The sequence below is a fragment of the Hypanus sabinus genome, chromosome 16 (genome assembly GCF_030144855.1).
Source record: "Hypanus sabinus isolate sHypSab1 chromosome 16, sHypSab1.hap1, whole genome shotgun sequence".
NCBI lineage: Eukaryota > Metazoa > Chordata > Chondrichthyes > Myliobatiformes > Dasyatidae > Hypanus > Hypanus sabinus.
In genome coordinates this window covers 86,887,448-86,905,497 of record NC_082721.1, presented here as the reverse complement: position 1 = coordinate 86,905,497, position 18,050 = coordinate 86,887,448, and positions in this window count along the sequence as shown.

Genomic DNA, 18,050 nt, shown 5'->3' with positions numbered 1-18,050 from the left:
AGGTAAATGGATGGGAAGGATGTAGAGAGATACGGACCAAATTCAGCTTGGAAAATTTGGGCCAAAGATCCTGCTTCCCTGCTGTATGACTCCATAACTTTAAATATTCAAGGTAATAAATCACAGAGGTGTTGGCCCCATGTCTCAGCATGCTTACTCTACCATTCCATTGCATCTTGACCAGCCCGCTGCCTCTCTCCTTTCCTATCCATTCCCACACTCCTCCATTCCCATTGATCTCAGTTTTCAAACTGCATCAACCACCTCTGGAATGGAGAGTTCAATTGATACAGCACAGTTTACATATTTGTGACCATTCAGCCCATCAAACTTCATCTTCTGCTGTGCTTCATCTCACCTTTTCCCTGCAGCCTTGTTTTTATCTTTGAAAATTCTCTTTCCAACAGAATCTCCTCAGATCCCATCAAAAACAAAGCCCCCTTATAACTGAGGGTGGATTTTGGATTTCTTCTGGACTTTGGACAATGTGCATAGGGAGGTAGGGTTGGAGGATTTGAGAAAAAAAGAAATAACATTTACTTCATTACCAAGTAAGCCATTGGTTATGCTTCTTGTCTGTAGTGCCACAAGTCAGCCTTTTCACCAGACGGTGTTGGTCAATGGGCAGAGGATACCAGAGGGATTTCACAAGGACAACTCAGACCAGCTCAGGTGGGATCTAAGATCACTCAAGTCACCTCAAGCTACAAGGAGATCATGTAAGCAAATAGTGAAGATGTGAACTATTCTGTGCTGCCCTGCTCAGTATTTAAAGAATAAGATGGAATTATCCAATTACAATGGATAATTTCCAAGTACATCCAGCTTTCAGAAAGGGAGATTTTAAACTGAATCTACTTTCATTCAGGGGCACTGAATCAACAACAGCATAAATGTTTTCCCCTCACTGCCTCCATTTAAAAACCATCTGTTTGTCTGGTTACTGAGGCCTTCACTGGTGGAATGAGTGTCTTGCTGTAAATTCTGACAGATGCCCAACAGACATTCAATGAATGAGATAAAAATGGGGAAATACTGGAATCACTCAGGAGGTCAGTCAGCCTCTGTAGTAAGAGAAACAGAGTTACATCTTCAAATCTGGAATCCTTTCTCAGACATGATTCTCTCTCCACAAATGCTGTTTGACCTACTGAGGTTTTCCAGCATTATGGCATTATCCATTTTATTTCAGATTCCTAGCATCCGCCGTTTCAATTTAAATATCCATTTTATTTCAGATTCCCAGCATCTGCCGTTTCAATTTAAATATCCATTTTATTTCAGATTCCCAGCATCTGCCATTTAAATTTAATTTACAATTTTTATTTCAGATTCCCAGCATCTGCCATTTAAATTTAATTTACAATTTTTATTTCAGATTCCCAGCATCTGCCGGTTCAATTTAATTGTCCATTTTATTTCAGATTCCCAGCATCTGCCGTTTCAATTTAATTGTCCATTTTATTTCAGATTCCCAGCATCTGCCGTTACAATTTAATTGTCAATTTTTATTTCAGATTCCCAGCATCTGCCGGTTCAAGTTAATTGTCCATTTTATTTCAGATTCCCAGCATCTGCCGTTTCAATTTAATTTTCAATTTTTATTTCAGATTCCCAACATCTGCCGTTTCAATTTAATTATCTATTTTATTTCAGATTCCTTTTCATCTGCCTTTTCAATTTCCATTTCAGCTTTGCAGCATCTGCTGATTTAATTTAATTTTCAATTTTTCATTCAGATTCCCGGCATCTGCCGATTCAATTTAATTTTTGTTTCTTTCAGGAGCATCCGATCAGCATGAGTTGTGATGCAGGCTGCAAACTGCTTTTTACCTTGCTTCCCTCGAAGTGCTGCGCTGCCCCGTTGGTGATTGCAGAAGTTGCTGTAAACGTTTTCATCTTCCGCACTTCCACGGGCGATGTGGAAGTTGGTGTAAGTTGGATCATGAGCCATGAAACCGGATGAGCTGTGATTGTAGATAGTCCAGCCCATGGAAACAGAATAATTAGCAAGTAAGAAGCCACTCTGGGGATTTTACTTAAATGACAGGTGGGCAGGGTGATGCTATTTTGATTTTATTCGTCAGTCGAATTTGACTCTGAAGTTCAAAGCTGTGTTCAGAAGGAAGGTGATGTTATCAATAACACTTCCTCTGCTTATCTCAGTGAAATAAGTGAGAAAATGTCGTGGAACTGGTATCAGAAAAGATCAAATGACATCTTTGCTTTCCACACTGTGTAATATAAAATCAAAAAGAATGGAAGAATTCAGCAGTCACACAGCACCTGTTGAGAGAGAGAGAACAGGGGTAACATTGATGTACAGTCAGCCGTCCTTATCCAAGAGGGATTGGTTCCGAGACCTCCCGTGGATACCAAAAAATGTGGATGCTCAAGTCCCTTCTATAAAACAGCGTAGTATTTGCCAATAATCTACGCACATCCTCCCGTATACTTCAAATCATCTCTAGATTATTTATAACTCCTAATACAATGGAAATGCTATGTAAATAGTTGTTACACTGTCTTGTTTAGGGAATATTGACAAGAAAAGAAACTGTACATGTTCCTCTTGCTCACAACACGAGCAGCGAATGAATGAGACGCGAGGTGAACAATGATCAAGTAACAAGTAAAACTTTTAACCATCTCTAGATTACAGAATTTATAACACCTAATACAATGGAAATGCTATTTAAATAGTTGTTACACTGTCTTGTTTAGGGAATATTGACAAGAAAAAATACTGTACATGTTCCTTTCGCTCACAACATGAGCAGCGAATGAATGAGACACGAGGTGAGCAATGATCAAACAACGAGTAAAACTTGTAATACCTGTACAGTAGTTGTTACACTGTCTTGATTAGGGAATAAGGACGCTTTGGAGGAGGCTCAATAATACTAAAATCAGGAACTGTGGAGGTTGAGGGTGAGGTTTTTCAAGCACTGAACGTCGAGACTTCAGAACTGCAGTTGCTTTAGTTAGAAACATTGTTATAGGAAGCTTTCTCTTCTCCTTTGCATCATCAAACAAATCTTGCAAGGTAGCCTTTCTGTTCTATGAGTTTCTTGAGCTCCTCTGGGAATGCTGCTGCAGCCTCGGCATTCACTGATGACAATTCTCCCATGATCTTTACGTTCTTGAGGCTGTAGCGCTTTACATAGCCAGCCAGCCATCCCTTACTAGCCTTAAACTCTTTTCTCTCGCTCTCATCAACCCCGTCACAGTAGTGCTCATAGAGACTAAGCTTTTTCAAGTATAATTTGGCCATCAACAGGGATATGCTTCTGTGACATGTCCTCTAGCCACACCTGGCGAGAGATAACACTTTATGCTCCCTCTTAGCCTTTGAGGATTTGCTTTGACCACGTAATTGCTTTCTAGGAGCCATTTTATCACAGGAAAAAAGTAGCAAACGTACAAGACACAAGGCAAACAATGCTCGAACAATGAGTGATGGAAGAGCGCTTCAGGTTTTCTTGATTCACAGTTGGTTGAATTCACACATGTGGAACTCGTGGATAAGGAGGGCCGACTGTATTGTCATCAGAACTGGTTCTAGTTTCAGCTTCCAAGCAAGCACAGTCATTTGTCTTTGGATTTATTTTTGTTAGCTTTTTCCCTGAATCAGGCCGATGCTTGCTTCAGCAACGTGTTTACTATTCATTGTCTTAAACATCTGTTAGTGTGGAATTCACAGGGTATCTGAGATTTGCCGCTTGTTCTTGAAATGGGCTTCAACCTCAATACCAGACGACCAGACATCAAAACAGTAATTGTTGCATTATGGAGTTACTCCACACTGAAACAGGCCCTTTCAATCAAAGTGTCTATGCCGATCTAGGTATTTTCCCGAGTTAGTCCTGTTTAGAACATAAAGCATAAGATATAGGAGCAGAATTGTCCTATTTGGTCCACTGACTCTGCCATGACATTCCATTATGGCTGATTTATCATCTCTCTCAATCCCATTCTCCTGTCTTCTCCTCACAGCCTTTGACACCCTTAATAATCTCGAACGTATCAACCACCGCTTTAAAGGCCCTCAAGCTGTGGTGTCATCTGTTGCAGCTGGCCAGGAGAGGAAACGCTGGAGGCGGTGTGGGAGAGAGAAGAGGCTTCTGGAACCCATTCTGGGTTGAGGGCTGCCCCGTCCTATTTGGTACAGTCCTCCAGTGTTTGCTCAGTGGAGACAAGCGGGACCAGGACAGCATCCCAGCACCAACAATCTACCCGCTCAGGGAGCTGGGCTAAATTATCGTTGTTGTGACTGTATGTTTTCTGCTATTATAACTATATATGCTAGTTACATGATGTGCTGTGTGCTGTTGGTACTCTGTTCTACGCCTTGGCCCTAGAGGAACGCTGTTTTGTTTGGCTTTATTCATGTGTATGGAAGAATAATAAATAACCAGAACTTGAATTTGAGATATACATAATGACTTGGTCTCCACAACTGTTTGTGGCAATGAATTCCACAGATAAGCCAGTTTTCCGTGCCTGGATTTTACGCATATCCTGCTAAACTTTTCCTTTTCATGTGCCTGTCCAAATATCTTTTCAACATTGTACTTGTACCCACCTTCAAAACTTCCTCTGGCAACTTGTTCCACATCCCCACCACCAATAACTTTTAAATCTTTCCCCTCTCTCTTTAAATCTATGTCCTCTCATTTTAGACTTCCCTACCGTAACAAAAACTGTGAAAATATGTTTATCTTCACCCCTCATGGCTTTATAAACCTCTGTGAGCTAGCCCCTCAGCCTCCAGAGAGAACAGCCCCAATCTATGTAATCTCTCATTATCACCCAAACCCTTCAGTTTTGGTCACAACCCTGTGAATCTTTATTGCGCCATTTACAACTTATTCAGACCTTTCCTGTGATAAGATGACCAAACTCAACAGTTCAAAGGCTCAATGGTTCCATTTAATATCAGAGAATGTATACAGTATACAACCTGAAATTCTTACTCTTCACAGACATCCATGAAACAGATGAAAAGCTCAAATCATGAATGACAGAAGAAAACGTAAGAACCCTGAAGCCCCCGACCCCCCTCCCACATACAAGCAGCATCAACCCTCCCTTCCTACTTATTCCAGCACAAAGCATCAGCATTCCCACCACCCACCATGCAAGAAACAGTAAAGCCTGAGTATAGGCCGAGACTGAAGAATGCAGTACCAGTAGTGAGGACCAAGAGGGTTTGGACAAGGGAAGCACAGGAGCGCCTTAGGACTGCTTTGTATTGGTGGACTGGACTGTATTCAGGGATTCAGCTTTGAATCTGGATGAGTATGCTGCAGTTGTTACAGACTTCGTTAAAACCTGTGTGGATGAGTGTGTGCCTACAAAGACTTACTGTACATTCCCAAACCAAAAGCTGTGGATGAACCAGTAGGTATGTCATTTACTGAAGGCTAGATCTATGGCATTCAAGTCTTGCAACCCAGGCCTGTACCAGAAAACCAGTTATGGTTCGCGAAGAGCTATTTCAAGGGTGAAGAGACAATTTTGAATGAAGTTGGAGGCAATATCAGATGCATGGCAACTCTGGCAAGAGGCTGCAAGACAGGACTTCCTACAAAGCAAAACCCAATAGTATGAATGGCAGCGATGCTTCACTACCAGATGAACTCAATGCCTTCTAAGCACACTTTGAAAGGGAGAGCACTACTACAGCTGTGAAGATCCCTGCTGCACCTGGTGACCCTGTGATCTCTGGCTCAGAGGCCGATGTTAGGTTGCCTTTAGAGAGAGTGAACCCTCGCAAGGTTGTAGGTCCTGATGGAGAACCTGGTAAGGCTCTGAAAACCTGTGCCAACCAACTAGCCAGAGTATTCAAGAATATTTTCAACATCTCACTGTTACGGGCAGAAGTTCCCACTTGCTTCAATAAGGCAACAATTATACCAGTGCCTAAGAAGAATAATGTGGGCTGCCTTAATGACTATCACCCAGTCGGACTCACATCGACAGTTATGAAATGCTTTGAGAGGTTGGTCATGACTAGATTGAACTCTTGCCTCAGCAAGGATCTGGACCCACTGCAATTTGCCTATCACCACAATAGGTCAATGGCAGGTGCAATCTCAATGGCTCTCCACACGGTTTTAGACCACCTAGACAACACAAACACCTATGTCAGGATGCTGTTTATCGACTGTAGCTCAGCATTTAATACCATCATTCCCACAATCCTGATTAAGAAGTTGCAGAACCTGGGCCTCTGTACCTCCCTCTGCAATTGGATCCTCGACTTCCTAACCAGAAGACCAGTCTGTGCGAATTGAGGATAACACCTCCTCCTCACTGACAATCAACACTGGTGCCCCTCAGGGGTGTGTGCTTAGCCCACTGCTGTACTCACTACTCATGACTGTGTGGCTAGGTGTAGCTAAAATACCATCTGTAATTTGCTGACGATACAGCCAATGTTGGTAGAATCTCAGGTGGTGACAAGAGGGTGTACAGGAGTGAGAATTGCCAAATAGTGGAGTGGTGCCATAGCAACAACCTGGTACTCAACGTCAGTAAGATGAAAGAGCTGATTGCAGACTTCAGGAAGGGTAAGATGAAGGAACACATACCAATCCTCATAGAGGGATCAGAAGTGGAGAGAGTGAGCAGCTTCAAGTTCCTGGGTGTCAAGATCTCTGAGGATCTAACCTAGTCCCAACATATTGATGTGGTCACAAAGAAGGCAAGACAGTGGCTATACTTTATTGGGAGCTTGAAGAGATTTGTCATGTCAACAAACACACTCAAAAACTTCTATAGTTGTACAGTGGAGAGTGTTTTGACAGGCTGCATCACTGTCTGGTATAGAACGGCTACTGCACAGGACCGAAAGAAGCTGCAGAAGGTTAAAAATCTAGTCAGCTCCATCTTGGGCAACAGCCTACAAAGTACCCGGGACATCTTTAGGGTGCAGTGTCTCAGAAAGGCAGCATCCATTATTAAGTACCTTCAGCACCCAGGGCATGCCCTGTTCTCACTGTTGCCATCAGGTGGGCGATACAGAAGCCTGAAGGCTCACACTCAGCGATTCAGGAACAGCTTCTTCTCCTCTGCCATCCGATTCTTAAATGGACATTAAAACCTTGGACACTACCTCACTTCTTTTAATATACAATATTTCTGTTTTTACACAGTTTTTAAAATCTATTCAATTTATGTAATTGATTTACTTGTTTATTTATTATTGTGTTTTCTTTTATTTATTATTATTTTTCTCTCTCTGCTAGATTATGCATTGCATTTAACTGCTGCTGCTAGGTTAACAAATTTCACGTCACATGCCAGTGATAACAAACCTGATTCTGATTCAGATTCTGAAGCCCCCAAAGACAGACTGTGGTCTACAGTACATCAAAAACTAACTGTACACTCCAACATTACAACATCCCATAGGCTCTCTCTCTCACCAACAGTGGACAGGCAGATATCGTTCCTTCCACAGTGAGAAGGGAGACAGGCAGTCACTGTTTCGATGTTACAGTCTGAAGCCTTGCTTTTTATTTTGAGTTCTGCAACTCTAGAATCATTAGCAAACACCCACTCATCATCGAGTGAGACAGAGACATCGATCTCTGAGAGCAGAGGCCTCCGACAGATGCTCTGATTGTCTTCAAGCTCCTGCTATGTTTCCGTTCATGACACCAGTAAAAATCCATGTGCTGCACAAGGTCACACCCCAAAGACACCCAACTTCTGGTCAAACCTGGCCGTATCAAAAATGTGTCTGTTTGGCAAGCTCCGAGAGCAGGAACACAGTACTGTGCTGATCAGCAGTTTGAGTGCCACTGTAGATCAAAGGCCCAACTGGACCCCAGCCACCCTGAAAAGGGTAAGAGAGACATTAGAAGAAGAAGACGTTAACCGTTTTGCCTATGGGCTGGTAGAAATCACCAACCTACACATTATATTCCAGGCACGGTCTTACCATCTTGTACCACTGAAAGTTAATGAGGGGGATCTTCAGTGGCATTCACTCCACTGGGAGAGCGAATAGAACTGGGCAACCATATGAGGGAGGATAGAACACTACATTGAAGACGAGAGGCAGCTCAAGGGCAATATAGACATGGTATCGACTGTTTAGGCTGAATGGTCTATATCTGCACTGTGTATCTATGATATGTAAACCAGTGAATTTCAGATCCTAACAATATCCAGTAAATAAAACAGACTTTCCTCTCACGTATTGCTTTGTTTTCACTCAAAATTTTAAATCATCATACCGCAACAGATTTTCACTGTCAATTTTCTCCGAGCTATGTATGTTCCACTTTTCACAACATGCATGTAGTCAGAAGTCTCTTCAGAAAAGCTTTTTGGCTATATTCATGGCTGCTGAAGTTATTAACACTGTTGGACAAGACTGTGGCAAGACCCAGCCTGCAGTTTTGTCAGAGGGAGGATCAGATTCCTGGCAAACCAACTTGGACTAAAAATCTGCCAACATTTCTATGTCAGTGTGCTGTGAGGTTTGAGTGTGTAGTTCACCCCCATCCTAGTTGGTGTTGTTTGTGAGCAATCGAGGCTCTTTCTCATGAACTTTTTCAATTAAGATGTGAGCTGAGAGGACTTGGGTTTGATATTTACCTGCATCTGTGCAAATTGCTTTCCCTTGCCTACCCAGTGTCCCTTTAAGACCCTAACTAATTCTACTTCCACAATTCTTTGCCTGAAGTGCTGTTCGTCTCCTTCCATAGACGCTGCCTGACCCGTTGAGTTCCTAAAGCATTTTGAGTGTGCTGCTCAAAACAACAACAATCTGCAGGAAGAACTCAGCAGGTAAATCAGCTTCTGCAAAGGAAGATGAATTGTCAACATTTTGGATTAAGATCCAGCATCAATATCAAGCTTGCCCTGATCTCTGTAGTGTAGCTATCTCCAAGGATATGAAAGTCATCAGAAACAAAGATTTGCAATGAAGTCTGGTTCTCACCTCAACAGCCATTTCAAAGTGGTAAACATCAGAAACAGAGCTAGACTAAAACCCAGTCACTGAAATTTCAGAATGCTGATAAGCTTAAACTTTTCACAGTCAAAGATCTGTTATCATATTAACTGCAAGACATGAACCATCCCTCTATCAATGCAGCTCATGGTCTTGTAGCAGGAAGTGGTGCCGTAAAAAGGAAAGTTGCTTCACTCTGGAGACACTGGAGATTCTGCAGATGCTAAAAATCTGGAACATTACACACAAAAAGCTGGTGGAGCTCAGCAGGCCAGGCAACATCCCATGGAGATCAAGGGGCTTGGGCCAAAACATTAACTGTTCATTTCCCTCCATGGATGCTGCCTGACTTGCTGAGTTCCTCTAGCTTTTAGTGTGGGTTACTCCAGTCAACCCACACAAAATTGGGTGACAGAGTGGAGCTACATCTCTACAAAAAGAGGTGTAAGGTGCTCTTTCCCTTCTGTAGCCTGCAGGTCACCCTCTGGCAAGGTGTAGCACCTGCTCAGCACCAACCCCTCCTACCAAGGTCATGTGAAGCCATGGGAGAAGTTGGCAGATAGTTGTATGATCAGCTGGTGAATATCACAAGTCCTGATATGTGACCACTGACATCAGCTAGACAATCTCCGAAGAGTATTGACGATGGCTGGGGTCACCCATCTTGTAAAGACAGTGCCTCGAAGAGGGCAATGACACACTGCTTCTGCAGAATTGCCAAGAACAAACATGGTCATGAATAGACAGTGATCACCAATATGAAAGGACAAACAGACAAACTTCAGCCAGGTTGTTCTGTGGCTGTGATTTTTCCATTATAAAACATGGAGAGTTCAAGGAAAACTTTGGCAACCAAGAAGAGACTGAACACATTCTGCCAGAGTAAAGAATGAGCAACATTTAAAGAGCAATGTGCAAAGAAACAGAAGATGTGTTTGTTCATGCTTAATACAACTGAAACCAGGCTCCAAGTAATTGTTGGAGTGAGTTATGCTTAGAGTCAACAGCAATTACACTTGAGTGGATATGGTAGATGTGGTTAATGGCTAAAGCCGGGTAAAATACCAAGTAAAGAGCTCAAAGTTCAAAGCTCAAAGTATATTTATTATCAAAGTATATACCATTATACAACCTTGAGGTTCATCTCCTACCAGGCAACCAAAAAACAAAGAAATCCAAAAGAATCCATATATTGAAAAGGAAAACAATCAAATACCCAACGAGCAGGGGAAGAAAAAAAGAACTGCACAAACAATAGAAGTAAATGAGCATCGTTCAGAACAAAAGAGAGGAGCGGAGTAACTCTGCAGCTTGTTGAATTGACAGAATGAATGAAGACATTGACTGTCAACCATGCACAGAGCTCCAGAAAACAGAATTTGGGTACAACTGGATGCGTCAACTGTGCAAGACAATCAGGCATTGCTAATTGCATGTGTATAGTTTATCAAAAATGAAAAAGTTTATGAAAAGATTCTCTTTTGTAAAAAGTTTAAAAACAAATATCAACAGAGAATCAAACTACAACAAACTCAAAATATATATTGAGGATAAAAGTATTTCAGTCAGAAACGTGATTTCATGTGCAACAGATGGAGCAGCATATATGACAGGTCCCTGTACTGGTTTAGTGGCACTTATGGAAGAAAAGAAATTCCACGTCTGTTTGCAACTCTTTGTGTAATTCATCATCAGCACAATAGACAATAGGTGTAGAAGTCGACCATTCGGCCCCTCGAGTCTGCACCGCCATTCTGAGATCATGGCTGATCATTCACTATCAATACCCAGTCCCTGCCTTGTCCCCATATCCCTTGATTCCCCTATCCATCAGATATCTATCTAGCTCCTTCTTGAAAGCATCCAGAGAATTGGCCTCCACCATCTTCCGAGGCAGTGCATTCCACACCTCCACAACTCTCTGGGAGAAGAAGCTCTTCCTCAACTCTGTTTTAAATAACTGACCTCTTATTCTCAATCCATGCCCTCTGGTACTGGACTCTCCCAACATCTGGAACATATTTCCTGCCTCAATCCTATCAAATCCTTTAATTATCTTAAACGTTTCAATCAGATCCCCTCTCAATCTCCTCAATTCCAGCGTGTACAAGCCCAACCTCTCCAATCTCTCTGCGTAAGACAGCCCTGCCATCCCAGGAATCAACCTAGTGAATCTACGCTGCACTTCCTCAATTGCCAGAATGTCCTTCCTTAAACTTGGAGACCAAAACTGTACACAATATTCCAGGTGTGGTCTCACCAGGGCCCTGTACAAATGCAAAAGGACATCCTTGCTCTTGTACTCAATTCCCCTTGTAACAAAGGCCAACATTCCATTTGCCCTCTTCACTGCCTGTTGCACTTGCTCATTCACCTTCATTGACTGGTGAACTAGGACTCCTAGGTCTCTTTGCATTTCTCCCTTACCTAACTCTACACCGTTCAGACAATTCTCTGCCCTCTTGTTCCTGCTTCCAAAGTGGATAACTTCACATTTATTCACATTGAATGACATCTGCCAAGTACCTGCCCACTCACCCAGCCTATCCAAGTCTCCCTGTATTCTCCTAACGTCCTCTTCGCATGTCACACTGCCACCCAGTTTAGTATCGCCAGCAAACTTGCTGATATAGTTATCAATGCCCTCATCTAAATCGTTGACATAAATCATAAAGAGCTGTGGTCCCAATACAGAGCCCTGTGGTACCCCACTAGTCACCTCCAGCCAGTCCGAGAAACACCCATGCACTGCTACTCTTTGCTTTCTATCTGCCAACCAGTTTTCTATCCATGTTGAAACCCTGCCCCCAATGCCATGATTTTACTCACCAATCTCCTATGTGGCACCTTATCGAATGCCTTCTGAAAATCTAGGTACACAACATCCACTGGCTTACCCTCGTCTAACATCCTTGTTACACCCTCAAAAAACTCCAACAGATTAGTCAAGCATGATTTGCCCTTGGTAAATCCATGCTGGCTCGGCCTAATCCTATTACTGCCATCTAGATGTGCCACTATTTCGTCCTTAATAATGGACTCAAGCATCTTCCCCATGACTGACATTAGGATAGTTCTCCGTTTTCTCCTTCCCTCCTTTCTTGAAAAGTCGGATAACATTAGCCACTCTCCAATCTTCAGGAACTGATCCTGAATCTAAGGAACATTGGAAAATGATTACCAATGCATCCGCAATTTCCTGAGCCACCTCTTTTAGAACCCTCGGATGCAGACCATCGGGACCCGGGGATTTATTAGCCTTCAGTCCTACCAGTCTACTCATCACAGTTTCTTTCCTAATGTCAATCTATCTCAATTCCTCTGATATCTTATGACCCTGGCCCATCCATACATCTGGGAGATTGCTTGTGTCCTCCCTGACAGATCTAAAGTACGCATTAAATTCTGTTGCCATTTCCCTGTTTTCCATAACAATTTCTCCCAATTCATTCTTCAAGGGGCCAACATTGTTCTTAACTATCTTCTTTCTCTTCACATAGCTAAAAAAGCTTTTGCTATCCCCTTTTATATTCCTGGCTAGACTGAGCTCATACCTGATTTTTTCTCTCCGTATTGCTTTTTTAGTTAAGATCTGCTGTTCCTTAAAACTTTCCCAATCATCTGTATTCCCACTCATCTTAGCCCTGTCATACTTCTTTTTCTTTAATGCTATACAATCTCTGACTTCCTTTGTCAACCACTGTGGCCCCTTCCCCTTCTTTGAATCCTTCCTTCTCATTGGAATGAACTGCTTTTGCATCTTTTGTATTATCCCCAAGAATATCTGCCACTGCTGATCCACTGTCTTTCCTTCCAGGGCATCCGCCCATTTAACTTTGGCCAGCTCTTCCCTCATGGCTCCGTAGTCTCCTTTATTTAATTGCAACACTGACACCTCTGATCTGCCCTTATCCCTCTCAAATTGTAGATAAAAACTTACCATGTTATGATCATTACTTCCTAATGGCTCCTTTACTTCAAGATCACTTATCAATTCCTGTTCATTACACATTACCAAGTCCAAAATAGCCTCGTTCCTGGTTGGCTCAAGCACAAGCTGTTCCAAAAATACATCCCTTAGACACTCCACAAACTCCCTATCTTGGGGTCCAGCACCTACCTGATTCTCCCAGTTCACCTGCATGTTGAAATCTCCCATAACGACTGCATTACCTTTAGCACATGCCAATGTTAACTCCCTAATCAACTTGTACCCAATATCCACACTACTGTTTGGGGGCCTGTACACAACACCCATTAGGGTCTTTTTACCCTTACTGTTCCTCAGCTCAATCCACACAGACTCTACTTCCCCTGTTCCCAAGACACCTCTTGCTAAGGACTGAATCTCATTCCTCACCAACAGGACCACCCCACCCCCTCTTCCCATATTTCTGTCTCTACGATAGCACGTATACCCTGGTACACTCAATTCCCAGGCCTGATCCCCTTGCAGCCATGTCTCTGTTATCCCAACAATATCGTAGTTCCCTATTTTCATCTGAGCTTCAAGCTCATCTGTCTTATTTCTGACACTACGCGCATTCAAGTATAGAATTCTGAGCCCATTCCTCCTCTCTTTGCTTAAAACACTGTCTACTGTACCTAACCCAGCTCCTTGAACTTCCATCGGGCTAATTGCACCCTGAATTTTGATGACCTTCTCAAGATCACCCAAACCTTCTACACATTTAACCCCATGCTCCTTCTGACCAACCCTCTGGATCTGCCCCCTGCACATCTAGTTTAAACCCCCCCCGAGCAGTACTGGCAAACTCTCCTGCAAGAATGTTAGTACCCCTCCGGTTCAGATGTAGACCGTCCCTTCGAAACAGATCCCAATGTCCCTGGAACAAAGACCAATTATCCAAAAACCTGAACCCTTTCTTCCTGCACCATGCTCTCAGTCTCGTATTGATGTGCATAATCATTCTATTCTTCGCCTCACTCGCACGTGGCACAGGTAGCAATCCCGAGATTGTCACCCTGGATGTCCTGCCTTTCAGCTTCACTCCTAACTCCCTGAACTCTCTAAGCAGGACCCCCTCACTCACCTTACCTACATCGTTGGTCCCTAAATGGACCACTACATCTGGGTTCATGCGCTCGTTCTCAAGAATAGCCTGCACCCGATCTGAGATGTCCCGGACCCTGGCACCAGGGAGGCAACATACCATCCGAGACTCCCGATCTGCCCCACAAAATCTCCTATCTGCCCCCCTGACTATAGAATCCCCTAAAACTATTGCTCTCTTCTCGTCCCTCCTCCCCTTTCTAGTTGTAACCAAAAACCTTTCTAGCACCTTGTAAACAAAAACCTCAGCCAGTGATGCTATGCAAGCAGAACTCTAGAAATAACTGTGATCAGCAAAATTACTCATCTATTAAATAACGGAGTATTTTGCCTGTTGGGCCAAGATAACAATGAAGAGTTTGAACACTTGCTTTTTCACACTGAAGTACATTGGCTGTCAAAAGACTGCTGCTTAATACGTTTCTTTGATCTTTTTGAAACTGTGGTTGAATTTTTGCTCAAAACCGACAAGAGCTTGAGAAACAAGGTTGAAATTCTGCGTAGAGGCATGGCATACCTAGCCAATCTGTACATGGAGGATCAGAGGGATCTTGGGGTCCGAGTCCATAGGACCCTCAAAGCAGCTGCACAGGTTGACTCTGTGGTTAAGAAGGCATATGGTGTATTGACCTTCATCAACCATGGAATTGAATTTAGGAGTCGAGAGGTAACGTTGCAGCTATATAGGACCCTGGTCAGACCCCACTTGGAGTACTGTGCTCAGTTCTGGTCGCCTCATTACAGGAAGGATGCGGAAGCCATAGAAAAGGTGCAGAGGTGATTTACAAGGATGTGACCTGGATTGGGGAGCATGCCTTATGAGAATAGGTTGAATGAATTTGGCCTTTTCTCCTTGGAGCAAAGGAGGATGAGAGCTGACCTGATAGAGGTGTATAAGATGATGAGAGGCATTGATCGTGTGGATAGTCACTGGTAACCGGCAGCCAGCCAGAATAGGATCCCTTTATTCCCACTCTCTATTTTCTGCCGACCAGCCAATGCTCCACCCATGCTCGTAACTTCCCTGTAATTCCATGGGCTTTTATCTTGATAAGCAGCCTCATGTGAGGCACCTTGTCAAAGCCCTTCTGAAAATCCAAATACACCACATCTACTGCATCTCCTTTGTCTACTCTGCTTGTAATTTCTTCAAAGAATTGCAGTAGGTTTGTCAGGCTGGATTTTCCTTTCAGGAAACCATGCTGGCTTTGGCTTATCCTTGTCATGTGCCTCCAGGTACTCTGTAACCTCATTTCTAACAGTCAATTCCAACAGCTTCCCAACCAGAGATGTCAGGCTAACAGGTCTATAGTTTCCTTTCTGCTGCCTCCCACTCTTCTTAAATAACGGAGTAACATTTGCAATTTTCTATCGATTCTTGAAAGATCATCATTAATGCCTCCACAGCCTCTCCAGCTACTTCTTTCAGAACCCAAGAGTGTATTCCATCAAGTCCAGGAGATTTATCCACCCTCAGACCATTAAGCTTCCTGAGCACCTTCTCAGATGTAATTTTAACTGCACAAACTTCACTTCCCTGACACTCTTGAATGTCCGGTACACTGCAGATGTCTTCCACTGCGAAGACTGATGCAAAGTACACATTCAGTTCCACTGCTATCTCTGCATCTCTCATTACAATATCTCCAGCATTTTGTATTGGCCCTATATTCACCCTCAACTCTCTTTTACCCCTTATATACTTAAGTAAGCTTTCAGTATCTTTTTTGATATTAGTCACCAACTTCCTTTTATAATTCATCTTTTCCTTCCTAGTGACCTTCTCTGTTTCCTTCTACAAGTTTTTAAAAGCACCCAAATCCTCTATCTTCCCACTAGCTCTGGCTTTCCTGTATGCCCTCTCTTTTGCTTTTACTTTGGCTCTGACTTCACTTGTCAGCCATGGTAGTGTCCTTCTTCCATTTGAAAATTTCTTCTTATTTGGAATATATCTGTCTTGCACTTCTCTCATTTTTCACAGATACTCCAGCCATTGCTGCTCTGCTGTCCTTCCTGCAAATGTCCCTTTCCAGACAACTTCGGCCAGTTCCCCTCTCATGTCATTGTAATTCCCTTTATTCCACTGAAATAGTGACACGTTGGAATTTAGTTTCTCCTTCTCAAATTTCAAAGTGAACTCAACCATATTGTGATCACTGTTCTCTAAGGGTTCCTTAACCTTAAGCTCTCTTATCACCTCCGGATAATACAATACCCAATCCAGCACAGCCGATCCCCTAGAGGGCTCAACAAGAAGTTGTTCTAAACAGCCATCCCTTTGACATTCTCCAATTCTCTCTCTTGAGGTCCAGTACAGGCCTGATTTTCCCAATCTTCTTTCATGTTAAAATCCCCAACTATTATCATGACATTGCCTTTCTGACATGCCTTTTCTATCTCCTGCTGTAATTTGTAATCCACATCCCAGCTGCTGTTTGGAGGCCTGTATATAACTGCCATTAGGGTCCTTTTACCCTTGCTATTTCTTAACTCAACCCATAGAGGCTCTACACCTTCTGATCCTGCCATCTCCTTCTAATGATTTAATATTATTTCTTATACACAGGGCCACACTATCCCCTCTGCCTACTAACCTAGCTTACCGATACACTGTATGTCCTTGGGCATTCAGCGCCTAATGGCAGCAATCTTTTAGCCAAGTTTCAGAGATGGCCACGACGTCATACTTGCCAATCTGTAGCTGAATTTCAAGATTGTCCATTTTATTCCTTATGCTGCGTGCATTCAAATATAGCACTTTCAGTCCAGTATTTGTTGCTTTCTGTTTTAACTGCACAATGCCTCTAGTGCCCTGTAACTCATCCCATTGGCTTTGATTAAGCCTTATCTCCTGTCTGTTCTTTCTATAATCTCTGCTGCACACTATTTTTGATTTATTTCTGTTTTCCCCTTTCTCAACCCTATCACTCCGGTTCCCATCCCCCTGCCACATTAGTTTAAACTCTTCCTAAAAGCTCTATTAAGGTGTTGCTCCTTCACTCTGAGGTTGGCCTCATCAAAGCACACAAGGGAACCTTGGATCAACATGTCGGAATGGGAATGGGAATCAGAACATAAATGTTTGGCCACTGGGAAGTCCTGATTGTGACAGATGGTGCGGTGGTACTCAACAAAGTGATCTCCCAGTTAATGACAGGTCTCACCAATGTAGAGGAGACAGCATTGGGAGCACCGGATTCAATAGTTTTTATTGTCACTCATTCTTTGGGGCACTCTTCTGTCTTCATGGATGTTTGTGAAAGACAAGAATTTTAGGTTGTATATTGTATCTATGTCTCTGATATTATTCCTAGAGTGGAAAGATGAAGGAACTGGGAAAATGGAATAACATTTTTACAGGAGGTAGGGTGGGAAGACGTACAGTCAAGAATCCAAGGGAAAGCTGTAGATGTATAGAAGTTTGTCTCCAGAGATGGAGACAGGGACATTGAGAAAAGGGAGGGAGGTGTCCAAAATGGAACAAGTGAATTTAAGGGCAGGGTGGAAGTTCAAGGCAAAGTTGATGAATTTGATGAGCTCAGCCTGGGTGCATAAAGCAGCACTAACCCCATTCTCTTGCCTTAAACCCGTAATAACCCCATAATAAATCAGCTATGATGGAAGGGTGAAGCAGACTTGATGGGCCAAATGGCCTGATTCTGCTCCTATGTCATATGGCCTTATGGTATGTAATTGGCATACATAATACAGTATTGACCCTTGCACAGAGAGTCCATGAGCAGCACGGACCAAGCCACTGAGGCTACCACACAACTATTTCAACAACCAGGAGGTCCTTTTCCAGGACAGCACCTTCTTCATGTTTCCTTTGTTAATGCTAGTTTAAATGTAGGTTCCATCCAGTCCTAGTCAGCTCCAAACACGCCAGCCAGGACTTGAGGACCTGAATTATAGGGAAAGGTTGAATAGGTTAGGACTTTATTCCCCGGAGTTCAGGAAAACAAGAGGAATACAAAATGCTGAGGGATGTAGATAGGATGAATT